The sequence below is a fragment of the Myxocyprinus asiaticus genome, chromosome 4, assembly GCF_019703515.2.
Source record: "Myxocyprinus asiaticus isolate MX2 ecotype Aquarium Trade chromosome 4, UBuf_Myxa_2, whole genome shotgun sequence".
Taxonomy (NCBI): Eukaryota; Metazoa; Chordata; class Actinopteri; order Cypriniformes; family Catostomidae; genus Myxocyprinus; species Myxocyprinus asiaticus.
Window position 1 is genome coordinate 42,145,822 of NC_059347.1, and position 12,841 is coordinate 42,158,662.

Here is a 12,841-nt window from a genome sequence, read left to right on the forward strand (position 1 = left end):
AAGTCAACAATCTGCAGTATCCCACTGCTAAGTTCTAATCGTAGCTGGAGGAGTATGTTGGAATAGAAGAAAGTTAGAGCAGAAGAAAGAAGAAATTTTATATATATATATATATATATATATATATATATATATATATATATATATATATATATATATACACACACTACTGGTCAAAAGTTTTGAAACACTTGACTGAAATGTTTCTCATGATTTTAAAAATCTTTTGATCTGAAGGCGTATGCTTAAATGTTTGAAATTAGTTTTGTAGACAAAAATATATTTGTGCCACCACATTAATTTATTTCATTATAAAACTAAAATGTAATAAAAAAATAAAAATAAAAATAAAAATAAAAAAAAGTTTTTGAAATTGATGACGTGGACCAAATAATAAAGAAAAGCAGCCAATAAGTGCCCAACATAGATGGGAACTCCTTCAATACTGTTTAAAAGTATCCCAGGGTAATACCTCAAGAAGTTGGTTGAGAAAATGTCAAGAGTACATGTCTGCAAATTCTAGGCAAAGGGTGACTACTTTGAAGATGCTAAAATATAACACAGTTTTGATTTATTTTGGATTTTGTTTTGTCACAACATAATTCCCATAGTTCAGTTTATGTTATTCCATAGTTTTGATGAATTTACTATTATTCTAAAATGTGAAGAAAAAAAAAATTATAAAAAAGAAAGTAAGTGTTTCAAAACTTTTGACCGGTAGTGTTTATAAATATATACCTGGAGGAGTGAGTTGAAGTAAGAGGGTGCTGTTCATCAGCTGTTCTGAAGGCCAAAGTCAAACCATTGAATTTGATGCGGGCAGCTAACAGGTAGCCAGTGGAGTGAAATCAAGAGGGGAGTGATGTGAGCCCTCTTTGTTTAGTTGAAGACAAAACACACCACCACTTTCTGGAATAACTGCAGTGGCTTAACTGTGCTAGTGGGGAGGCTGGCCAACGGAGCATTGCAGTAGTCAAGTCATGATATGACAAGAGCTTGCACCAGGAGCAGCACAACATATCCAAACAGGAAAGGTCTGATTTACCTGATGTTGTTAAGCGTATACCTGCAAGACCATTTGGTTGGCGAGATGTGGCTAATAAAGTTTAACTGGTCAGCAAACACCACTCCCAGGTTCCTGGCTGTTCTGTTTGGTGTTAGTAGTATTGTATATAATAATGCAGTGTCACACAATAAAACATTCTGTATAGGGCGCCAAAGGGAAAACTGTGCTGCAAATGGTATTCCACTTCAAGATTTCACTCAAGCATAAAAATGATTTTAACATGGCTCATTGTATCAGCAGTTTCCTAGTAAAGTAACTCCTAAAGTTGCTACAACAACAATTACTTTTATTTTTTACACACAAATCATGGGTAAAACTGTCTGTCCTTATTACACGGCTCTCTGGAATACTCTATTCTGATTGGTCAATAGCACCATCCAGCCGCATATCCACATATCAGACTGCTCATCCAGGTACTGCGAGCCATCTCTGGGGGGCCTCAGTGTTGGGGTGTTCCTCCTAAAGTCCACAATCATTTGACATCATTTCAAAGCTGAGACTAAAATCATGTTTCTCCAAAAAAAAACTACATCTGATTCAAATGATGGAGAGTGTCACAATTTGTGCATTTAATCAAACATGAATTACAATGTAAAAATAAAATATTTTACAACACAGATTATTTTAGGATATCCTTCAATAAAGTGAAATTAACATTATATTTATATGCTTTACCAAAATGAAAAATAATTAAATATGAATTTTAAAATCTGCTACACAGCTAATAGTAAAACAATAGTATGTACATATCAAACACAGTCAATTTACAATTTGGAACAAAAGACAACTATGTTTGTGATATCTGGAGAATATATATATCTGATATCTTTTGGAAGTGCTTTCCACCAGTAAGAAACAGAGAATGTGAATGATTGAGAAGGTCTTCAAAGGGTATTAAAAAATATTAAATTGGATATGCTGATACCTGCAGATACCCTGACTTAACAAATATAGTGAACAGATCAATCCACAACCATCAACCCCCCCCCCCCCCAAAAACAAAAAAACAATAAAAACTCAACCCCATCACTCAAATGCGTTGAGTGATTTCAGCATGTGTTAAATACATAAGATGCTTTAAGTGATTTAAGCACGAACTTAAATGCATAAAATGCTGTGAATGTTATAAGCATGTATTAAGGTGATGTATGCTATGGGTAGGCTAATGCCCTGTTTTTATTTTCTTTTGACTATTTTCATTAGCCTCTACCGTATTTCATTATATCGTATTTCTTTCTACTGAGTTTCATTGTGCTGAAATTTACTGAATAATTTTTGCTCTCATTTGGGACATTATTCTTTTTGAGTCACATTTACAAATTGTTAGGAAACTCCTGGACTGTAATTCGATTTTTCATTTTTCAGATAAGCACAAAGGCACAGTTTTGTATTTTCTTTATTTTATTCTTATTTTTAAATACAACATGGCCCCATTGATCGCTGTAGTTTTTCTGAGACAGCAGTCAGAATAAAAAACCCAAAATATATTTTTGTATCCTGTGTTGATTATTCTCAACACACCAGCTACATATATTACACTTTCATCTCACGTGTCAGCTTGTGTGCTTAAGCTCGAACCACAGTCTCCTAAATCCAAACTACAACACTCCATCAGGTGAACTACCATGCTAATCATGTGGGTAGGTCTGTATGAATGATGCATTAAAGTAAAACATAGCAGTGTGTTAGTAATAATAGAGTGTAAAATAAGTGTTTATAAAGCCATGATCAGCCATTGTACTTGTGATTTGTGTGAAAGTAAATAAAACACAGTTGTTGTAGTACCTCTAGTGTTAATTTCACCAGGAAACTGCGGCGAAACGTAAACATGGCACTTAAAAGTCAGTTTGCAAAAATGTAGTCATAGTAACATTCATTCTATGAGACTAGGTTGCATAGAAGCAACAAAAAATGTCGTGGTTGCTTCAGCAATTGCATTTTTCATCTTACATGTGTTTTTATGACACTTTCAGTTATTAGGTTTAGGGCAGGGAGGTAAGTTTTGTTGAATGTCCACACAGTGCACATTTCACCTAGAAAATTTGCGATTCATGTAATGAACCACATCATTTGATATGCAAAAATGTCACCACAGTACCACAGTGTTGTAACGTAATTTTCATGAGATCAGGCTGCTGATTGGATGAGACTTCGAAGTTGTTGTAAAATGACAATAAAAAACTATATTACTTGGTGGAAGAATAAATATACTAAGAATTTTAATACATAAATAAATGTAACTGTTTATTATATTAACACTGATTATTAACCATAAGCCATTGAGTCTGTGTGTCACAGTGATTTTACTATGGGTAAGAGGGCGTGCAGTATTTGACATTTAATGTCCCATATTATTGTACTTGACATTTTAACCTTGTGTTACTCCTGGACCTCAGATAGACTCAGTCATCAAATAATTTTCTCTCTGGAGGGGATCTCCTCTCTATTGTTCTTGCCCTGTCGTGTCTGTTCTGGACAGAGGACTGAAGCCTCTTCCTGTGTGGCTCTTTTGGCTGCCTCTCGGGGCAGGGCGGCTGTCGCGGTCTGCAGACACTCTGTCTCGTTGCAGTTCCACTGGCCGGCCTTGCCATTGTTCTAATGGTCCTCTCCTTTGTCCTGCTCCCCTCCTTAACTCTTTCCCCACCCCCTGCCTCCTCTTTTTCTCTGCAGGTGTTGAGGAGGAAGCCCTATCGCTACCACACAATGGCAGAACAATCCTTCTATTTATATATCCATTTCTCTACTTATTTATTTATTCTACTGGGTATTTAAGGAGTGCTGCGATTGTGCACTGAAGAGATGATTTAATAACAGTGGGGTAATGCTACATATTTGCTTAATATGCTGAGACAAACAACTTTTATATGTGGTTGGTTATGTACTGAAATGGCAATAGCATATTTGAAATATTATTTTGAAAGATAGCATTTTTCCATATTCTTTGGGCTTTTATGAAGAATATATAAGGCAATAACAATATTTTCTAATATTTTCACTCTTTTGCCTTTTCTCTCCCTCTCTCTGACACCCTCTTCCATTTGATGAATCATTGGAAAACTGAAGAAATCACATGTGTTGTAAGAGCTCTTGATATTATTCATCTCGGGCTGAGCCTAGGCTGTAACCTGTATTATAAACACAATTTAGGAGTGTAGGTAAATATGTCACAAAGTGTCTCAGTGTTTCATAAGGCAGAATGATGTAACAGACACAGTATGTCTGTTTCAAAACTGATAAGAGTTTTGAAATGGTAACAAGCTAAATGTCGTCAGACGGCAATTGCGTTAATCTTCCAAGGAGTTTAAAGCTTTAATCTTGTGGTTGTTGGCCAAGTGCACCTTGGCACTGTATCATTCACACACATACTCAGAAGTTTTGGGTCTTCAGTAATCCTGCATTCTGTTTTCAAGAAGTCAATGTCTGTTGTGTTTAGGCACCAATATACTTCTATCGAAACTGAAGAAAGAACTGTAGTGACATCATTTCGAAGAAAACCTGGCAAAAAATAAGGTGTATTTGAGTTTGTTGTTGTGGTTCAAAACAGCTTGACAGCGCAAACTTTCAGGAAAACTCTATACCAGCTGTTAAACACCTTATTGCCTTTGGTCAACGTCATTGTTGGGATTAACCTGGTGCGCCACCAACTTTGACAACAAAATTTTTTCTGCTTGATTTCTGCACTCCACTAAGATCGGTGAACAAGAACACACTGGAGTGCAGAGTTACCGAGCTGGGGCGAACTTAACTACATCTGTACGATTGTTTGCGTAGAGAAATTTTACAACATCATGTCATGTGATTTTTAATCTTTAAAATACAATGACAGATGGTAACAAGTGCATATTATGGCAACGTCAGCTTCCTTTACTGAACTCATGTGTATTCTATTTATAGAATGAGTCATGTAGTAATTGACAACACATTTTAATATCACATTGGTTATTGTTTATCATGTTGTATCATATTTTAAGAGTGTGCGTCTCATATTTAAATGCTCCTCTAACCACCAACCCTGCAGCTTGGCCGGTTTCCAAATGGTTGCAGAAAAGCATACCGTTGCTTAACTGTTTCATCCTTCTTTCTAATTCTGAGTGAAGAACGAATAAGAACTTTGCAGTATCAGAGCCTCAAGCCGGGTGTGATTTTTGCCATGATTTATTAATATTCCTTGTCATAGAGAGAGGAAATGAGAGGTATGGTGCTTGTTTAAAGTAATGGTTAATTTAGGCTTTGATGAAAAATGAATGCATACTTCCTTGAACAGAATTTTGTTTTAAATCTCAGAAACTGATATTATTATTCAGGAGGGCCTCGGTAAAGCCCCCGCCACACTAGCTGATTTTTACGGCAATTTTCAAGTGTGAGCTTCTTTAACATAATCACTGGCCAGGCGGAAGGAGACGAAGCATGCATTAGTATCTGCCAGTGGAAGGTTGTTAATCACTTAACAGTTGGGACTCCCTGCTTAATGGCTTCAAAAACTGAAAAAGCACATCAGGTTTGCTTGAAAAAAATCATTCTGTCGCTGAGGCAAGCTAAGGTGTTCTTGTCAAGTGACAAATGAGCTTCTTTTACTGAAGAACTGACAAGACATCAAGCTAATCTGAATGTTTTTATCTGCGATTGCACTCAGCTGCAAATCATCACAATCACTGATTGTAATCCATAGTGATTCTGTCACCAAGCGTTTTTCCTGACATTTTTTACACTACACTAAAACTACAAATGAAATCAGAAAGGAGGCACAACAGTCTGTTTTTGTTGAATGTCATTTCTTTACTCACTGAAAGCTGCATATGGACATACACATTCTACGGCAAGCCTTGAGGGGATAAATACGCAATCACACACTTTCACAAGGTAAAGTTACTCCATGAGTCGCGTACTAAATCCCTCTATTACAATTATTTATGCTCACACGGTACTCCTGCTGTTATTTAGGCAAGCTCCATGTAACAGGGAATCAGAGAGAAAGAGAGTTGTGGTGAGCTGGTATGTCTGTCAACCCTCCACCATTCTTAATCTGCAAGTGTCACACCTCCAACTGTAGAGAGCGAGATCTCAGCAAAACAGTCTGCATGTGTGACACCCTTGGCCAAAATCAAGTTGTGTGGAGTCTTCTAGTGTGTCACCGGCTTAAAATGCAATATCGGAATCCCCTTTAATTTGACTTTGTGGCTGCCTCGGTTTTATGTGTGCTGAATACAAGATGATCACAAAAACTGTTTTTAGTACATCATAGTGTTATACAAATCTGAGAGGATAACCTTTGACCCATGTAATGTGGCTGTGTTAATGACTCATGTAGCTTTTTTATGGTGAACTTGGTAAATGCTACGCTACTCAATTACCAAGATGCTATCATCAGAATAAATCCTTTGGATTTCAATAGTCATCTCTTGGATGAAGACTGTGTAAATGACTTCCATTATGCCTAAAGGGCTGATGATGCAGCCCCAGGAAGATTTATCAGGTGGTGCTGGTATGTGACTTATCCTGACCACGCCATTGGCCAAGGCAAATGTCCTAGGAAGTCTGGGAAAAAACTAGCACCATCAAGGAATCCTTTCTCACTTTCGTGAGTTGTTACCATCATTTTAAATCTAGGTTGCCAAGACATTCCTTCAACATTTCCTGCAGCATTGTTGGTGATACCAGGTACCTATGTTATGGTTTTGGACACAAACCACCTTTATCCTGGATAAAGTCTTGTTTTGTATTTCACAAATCTTGATTCAGTAGTTTGTATGTTAATGTAATCTTGTGTTGAAACAGTAAACGTATTTGGCTTGCTGTCCGTATACTGGAGGGCTCGTAGCTCGAGACTCGACTTGAGTCCTGATCCCCCCACCCCTGACTTTACTTATTTAGATAATGGATCTAGAGAATATGTGGAGATGGGGTGGAGGTGGGATGTCAGGAGAGTTGTCACAGGAAGCAGGTAAGCAGCGGCTTATATACTCCTGCTCGTGGGTTGTGATTTGTCAGATTAAAATTTACATGCTCCTCCCGAACCTCTGTTAATTAACTCCATTTAATGCAAAGTTTTCACTTGTTTAAGATTAGAGTTCTGTAGAATCTCTCAGTTTTGACTGTAAGCCGCACCCTAGGAGAATTTCATGTAATAAGTTAATGCTTACCAGAAACCTGGTACATATTGGAACCTTTCGAACAACTGGTCAGGAAGTGAAAGGATACAGTGGCCTGGCGTTGTCACCTTTTTCAGGTCAGTCCTGTGCAATTCTAAGACCCTGCAAATGCTCTTAACTTCCTACACGAGATGTTATCACACTGAGTCACGGGCCTCATTGTTGTAGACTTAGGCTTCTACAGGTGAAGCCATTATGATAGCAGCACCAAGAAGAGCTTTCAATAAATTATGTCTCCTATTGTGAGCTTGCCTTTGTGAAGTGCTTGGCTGTTTCCTTAGTGTGCCTTTGGAAAGATGCAATCAGTGTTGATACTGACTTTGAGATACTCTTCTCTATAAACTCACTCCCATCACTTTCGGGAATGTAAGCAGACTTTTGCATAACCTGTGATATTTTAAGAAACACAGTTGGGGAGGACTTTTTATGTTTGTTTTTTTTTCCCTATTTGTTTCCTCCCAGCAGGGCATTGCCTTTTATCACTGTCTTTCTATTTGTTCTTCTCACAGACAAATCGGTTCAAAGAGAAATGAGACTGCAAGACATGAGAGATGCAGTCAAATGTAGGGTGATGGTGAGGCATCTGAAAAGGCAAAATATCCACATGTATGACCACTGCAATGAGGAGGATTAGAACGAGTAACCAATCAAAAATGTTAACAAGTCCAATTCAGTGACACTGCAAAAAATGTGAGCCCTCCTATTTATTACTGGAACAGAACCTTTTGATCTCATCTCAGACAAGTCAGTTAAAATGAAAGTTTTAAAGCAAACAGTCACTTTCTAATTGACATTTAACTGTTAAGTTTAACTTCTGGAAAGAAGACTGGTAAGATTTTGTCATAAGAATCTAATGCAATTTCTGTTTTAAAGTCTCCTTAATTTTGCCCCAATTTACATTTTTTTAGACATGAGATCAATTTGTAGACACAAAAACAGTGGCGTAACTTGGATCTTACAGGCCCCAGTGCAAAGCACCTATCCTTGTTTTCACCTTGTTTTCAAATCATGTTAACACGTATCATGTTTACATCTTGTGGATGTACTTTTGAAACAATGTGTATTTTAATTTTAATGGACTGGAACCATTAACTTCCATACTATAACCACTATTTTTGCTATTTTTGTTTAAATAAATGAATCTAAATAATTTTTGTGGTTGTCAACATTATGCCACAAAAGTTGTTGATTGAGCTTAGCTTGTATTGGACCCAGAACATTCCTTTAACTGACTAGTGAGTACAAGTAATAGCAAGAGTTATGATTTCACACTAGATTATCCAAATATTTTTAAGTTTTGGCCACATATTTATTTTTAAATAAACAGGCCCTTACTCTTCTATAAATTACACTAACAATACTGACTGTGTAACTACGCATACAACTATAGTGCCTTGTTTAAGTTTGTCCTTGGGATGGGTTCCAGCATAACAAACCCCTTTCTTACCTCCTATTATAATAGATAACATTAACAGAAAGGACCACACCAAAACGATCAAGTGTCAAAACAACAGATGCAATCCTAACCTCCCAGTGACACTTTTGGAACGGTCTAAAATCCAAGACATCTGGCTGTGTTTTTCTATAGCCAGGCAGGCCAGCAACATCAGTATCTGAAGGTAGGATAGACAAACAGTCCATGTGCTCCATGCCTGTGGCAGAACCAGTCTCAAACCTGTTCAGCTTAACCATAGCCGGGTCAGACTGGCAAGAGTAGGAGTGAGAGCACGTGGGCTTAATGCTACCACCTGGTACCTAAACCCAATTAAGCAGCTCAGCTGTACAAGCCCTGAACTGTCAACTCCACTTCACACCCAACCTGGGCTTTCCCCTGCCCATTAAATGCTGAAGCACACCAATGAAAACTGCCTTTTGATATTTTCAATAAGCCTGTTTGGTGTAAAGCAACTCAATGAGAAACATTTGGGGACCTGTTTTATGTAAATGTAATTTGTGCTGGTGTCAGGCCTGTAGATTTCTTCCAGTGACTTCTAGTGAAATCTGCTCGTGACTGTTAACTCCTGAATGCTCATCCTTGCATCAAGCGCTCTCTGCACTCCTGCTGGAATCTTATTAGTTAATTTGGAATCACCTCTCTGACCTTTTATTCTGAGGTTATGTGAGATGTTACTTATTGTGGGCTAGAGTAGAATACGGACAGGGGAAGTTATAGTAGAATTTAGTCAGGGGAAGTTAGGTTCAGTTTCAGAATGAAATCATATGCTTTAGATGTATGAAGACAATACTATCCTTCAACACACTTCTTATTGTGTTCTGTTGACATTTTCAATTATTTGTTGCTTTTTCCCCTCCACTCAAACATAGACTAAAGTAAGTTTTCAATTTGTCAATTCAATTTAATTTAGTTTTATTTAAAATTATCCCTATCTAAAAAATAATAGTCTATACTGAGATTTTTTTCTGAATCTTTTTAGTCTATCTGCTGACTGATTTGGGAAAATACAGTACATACAAATGAGTCAACACAGTTGTAATTAGCACTCGCTGAGAAGTTACGTCTCACGATTTGACTGCAAATGCCACACCCAAAAAAACTGGAAAAGCCCACTGAGAGTATTATGGCTATGTCATCACGGACATGATTTTCTAGTTAATTTGTGGGAAACCGCACAATGCAGGGCAAATCAAAATCAAATCAAATCAAATCACTTTTATTGTCACACAGCCATATACTGTACACAATTGCAATAGTGTGTGAATTTCTTGGGTGGAGTTCCGAGCAACATAGCAGTCGTGACAGTGATGAGACATATACCAATTTACAATAAACTTCAGATTTACACAACACAATTTAAAATCTAATATACACATAATTACACACGGCACAATATACAAATAATAACATACAATGTACACTATACAATATACACAATATAGAATACACATTATACAATAAAAAATAGTATATATAAAATGTACAGTAGATTGTATTTTACTGTATTGATATTTAGGCTGTCGGTTGATAGTCAGTTGCCAGTGTGTTGTTAAGAGAGATATAATTATGACAGTCCAGTGTGAGATAATAAGATTAATAAAGTGCAGTGCTGATGTATATTGACTGTGAGAGATCAAGAGTTCAAAATCTGATTGAAGAAGCTGTCATGAATTCGGCTGGTGCGGGTCCTGCTGCTGCGATACCGCCTGCCTGATGGTAGCAGTGAGAACAGCCCATGGCTTGGGTGGCTGGAGTCTCTGATGATCCTCCGAGCTTTTTTCACACACCGCCTGGTATATATGTCCTGGAGGGAGGGAAGCTCATCTCCGATGATGTGTCTGGCAGTTCGCACCACCCTTTGCAGGACTTTGCGGTTGTGGGCGGTGCTATTGCCATACCAGGCGGAGATGCTGCCAGTCAGGATGCTCTCTACAGTGCTGGTGTAGAACCGTGTTTAGAACAGCGAGCTGTTTAAGCCCAGAGCCCGGAGTTTCTCATCACGTTTGGAGGGCACTATGGTGTTGAATGCTGAGCTGTAGTCTACAAACAGCATTCTCACATAAGTGTCCCTTTTTTTCCAGGTGGGAGAGAGCAGTGTGTATTGTAGATGCAATGGCATCATCAGTGGAGCGGTTGTTGCGGTAAGCAAACTGCAATGGGTCCAGTGATGGAGGCAGCACAGAGCAGATGTAATCTCTGATTAGTCTCTCAAAGCATTTGCTGATGATGGGGGTCAGAGCAACAGGACGCCAGTCATTTAAGCAAGTGATTTTGGATTGCTTTGGTACAGGCACAATGGTGGATGTTTTAAAGCATGTGGGGACTACAGACAAAGTAGCTGTGGCAGTTCTGCATGCTGCTCGTCTACCTAAATCCCTGATGCATCCGTGTGCGTCTCGCAGCTGCTGCCGCAGAAGATAAAAAAAATTATAATAATTGATAGTTGCTTGAGCGGCAGCTGCGTTGGTCTGCAATCAGTCTGAATTCTTTAAATACCAACCAAAGAAACTTTCATTGAGCTCTTCTTTAACCGCAAAAACATGGAGAATAATAATTTTGAGTCATAAATTTAACAGAATTGTCCTTCAAAAGTGTCAGGGATATAGGCTAAAAAAAGATGTGCATATGTTACCCGGTGGTTTACAATAAAAATAAAATAAAATAAACAATTAATATAAAAACGTCATAACCAACTAAATTCATCTCGTAACATGAAGTTTAACTTCATACACAAACACTGTCATCGAATAATACATTTATGTTATAGTCTATAATTAAATTATAAACAAAACATTTCACTGCCCAAAATATCTTAATATTTTATTGTGCATGGTTGAATGTTGTGAATGGTGGACATATGCTGTAAAAGAATGTATTTTAAGCAGCTCGTCAATGCTTTGAAAATAGTCAGTCAATAATACATAGTTGTTGTTTATCTGTTTAGAGTTGCTGTCTGCTTTAGCAATAATGTTTTTTTCCCCGACTATTTAAAAAGTTACACAGTTAATTAATTAAGATATTATGGACTAGTTCAAGCTGACAACACTGTGTGAACCACAAGAGACTGCAGAAGCCTACATGTGTAGATACATTACGCCTAAAAAGACTTAATATCCAATATTAATACTATTTCTATGTATTTTTATTTCTATATGCTCTTTTTAGTAAACTGTGAGAGACATGATGTGGGTGACTTGACTCAATGATGAAACCGCGATGCAAGCACTGTCTTGGCTGCACAAATGGCACATGCAATTTTACTATTTGTTAGGTCCCGTGTCCTGTGAAACTGCCTTTGTTTAGTTTCTATTACATTGGATACATACCCATCTTTATGTTTTTGCGTGCCAGCCACCTTGGTATTCGATGTTATTCGGTAGTATATCTGTAGTAACATTCAAGCGTATTGGTTGACTGATGAGTGTGCCTGTGCACGTGTGTATGTGTGTGTGCATGTGTTTGCTTAAACACAGTGAACCAATTCTGGCTATGTCTACGACTTCAGGAGAACTGGGACTTTTCCCACTGGGCCGGCCGCGAAATGGGGGCGCATGGGCCGCCACGTTATGCAGAACACACCACAAAATGGCACCGCGATATGCGGAAGGGGGCAGGGATATGCAGAAAAGGACAGCAACAATACAACCCCCCCACCCCCCGCTCAACAACTTTTGGGCCAGTTTCTACGTAAAATCGTGGGCCAAATTTTCTTCCCAGTCCGCCCTTGCTTCAGGGGCTAATACAGCTGCATGCAGACAGAGATATGTTCATTAATTTCTGTTTTGTTATTTATTAAAAAAAATAAAAAATATTTCATTGCATCACAAATGCCATGGACTCGGCTGGACTCGGAAAAAAATCCCGAGACCCAAAGGTTCGATTCTGAGTCAAGTCCATATAAAAATGCATCCGAGTCTGTGACAAGTCCGAGTCCATTAAAATTGGACTTGTGACTCGGAATCGAGTCCGAGTACGAACTCGAGTACCCCAAATCTAGCACAAAGTATATTTGTCCTTTTTTGAACATGTAATTGTATCACACGCCTCAATATATGTTTGTCCATTGAATTTGAAGATGTTTTATTTTAATGTGCTAATCTGGGCCTCTAGACAAACTTGGGTTCAATGTACTGTATCACAAGGTCCAAGTCTTTCAGACAGACTATAAAG